Here is a 1,372-nt window from a genome sequence, read left to right as displayed (position 1 = left end):
TGACTTTTTTTAGACATATGTTAATTATACATTATTTTTTATTCCTATATAATTATGTTTTTAACATGTTTGATTTCAGGTTTAGAAGTCAAACAGTTGTTCGTGGTGTGACTAATAGCACCCAAGAGAACATGACACACGGCGTTACTTGTTGGAGTAACGCTAGTGATGAAGATAAGGAGATGTGGTTCAACAACTTAGGGTATCTATTTATAAAATATATATTATTAAATATAATTTATTTATTCTTTTTACCTTATTATTAATTTGTTTCTCATCTATGTGTTTACTTTTTGTAGCGTGTGTTCTATTGGCCAACCGACCTTGAGCGCCTAGTTTGGCAAAGGTATAATGACATTGGCAAGAAGAGGCTAAGGGACAACATGTATAAGGTGTCTAAGAGGAAGAAGGCGCCATCTTTCATGAAAGGTATTTAGTTTCTTTTAATACCCGTAATTAGTTAAAATTAATTACATATTTTGAAAATATATTAATTAATAATTGTTATTTTATTGATTACGGGTTCGTCATATGAGAAATATACCAAGTCTTAGGAGCAGTCCCTGAGTTCAAGGAAGCATCGGCCCGGAACAAGATCAACAGGAAAGGAGGAGATAAGGACGCGGAAGTTGAGCCTACTCATTATGGAGGGTCTCAATCTTTTCATGATCGTGTGGTGTTAGATGTAAGTTATTTGTCTTAGCTTTTAATTTAATAGTCTTCTAATTTAATTAGTCTCATTAATTATCATGTTTGAGTAACAATTTCCTTGTTTTTTTTCCAGAAGACCAAGAAGAATAAGGGTAAGGTACCCACGATTGTTGATCTCTTTGTTGACACTCACGCAAAGAAGACAAGCAAGGGCAAGTTGATCTTCGCGAAGGAAAAAGATCAACAGTTATATGTAAGTGTCAAAAAAAAAAATTTCTTAGCTTTTTAAAGTATATGTTTTATCAATTTTTAGATAAGTAACCTCTAACCATTAATGTTTTATCAATTTTTTAGGAACAATTCCTTGTCCGTAGGAAGAACAACCCGGAAATTGATGACAATGAGCTATGGTTTGATCTTGTTGAGGGGTTCCAAAGAGGAGATGTGTATGGAGTCGGGTCGGCAAAGGAGATTTTCTACCCTCCTACAAGAAGAAGAGGGTCAATTTCCTCCCAACAACAACCTTATACCCCAAGTGTCGTGAGTGTGCTCCAAGCTTAATTAGCCGCTGGGGAGAGGCGGGATGCCGAGAGGGAGAGGCGGGATGCCGAGAGAGATCTTTGAAATTCGGAGGATGAAGGAGGAAATGGAGCGGATGAACTCCTTCTTCGCCAATTGCAACACCGGGTGGCGCCGCAACCAAAGGATCCTAGAGATCCTA

At 37.1% G+C, this 1,372-nt stretch overlaps 1 long non-coding RNA gene across 1 annotated transcript; it reads left to right on the top strand.

Moving 5' to 3' along the window:
* The first annotated feature begins 568 nt into the window (after positions 1-568).
* LOC141591248 (uncharacterized) lies at positions 569-1,104 on the top strand. Its single transcript, XR_012520757.1, has 3 exons — positions 569-685; positions 788-904; positions 1,006-1,104. It is a non-coding gene; the product is annotated as an uncharacterized LOC141591248 (long non-coding RNA).
* Positions 1,105-1,372: the final 268 nt, after the last annotated feature.

Source organism: Silene latifolia, chromosome 7 (genome assembly GCF_048544455.1).
Source record: "Silene latifolia isolate original U9 population chromosome 7, ASM4854445v1, whole genome shotgun sequence".
Classification (NCBI taxonomy): domain Eukaryota; kingdom Viridiplantae; phylum Streptophyta; class Magnoliopsida; order Caryophyllales; family Caryophyllaceae; genus Silene; species Silene latifolia.
Note: the sequence above shows the minus strand (reverse complement) of the source record. Positions and strands in the feature narration are given on the sequence as shown.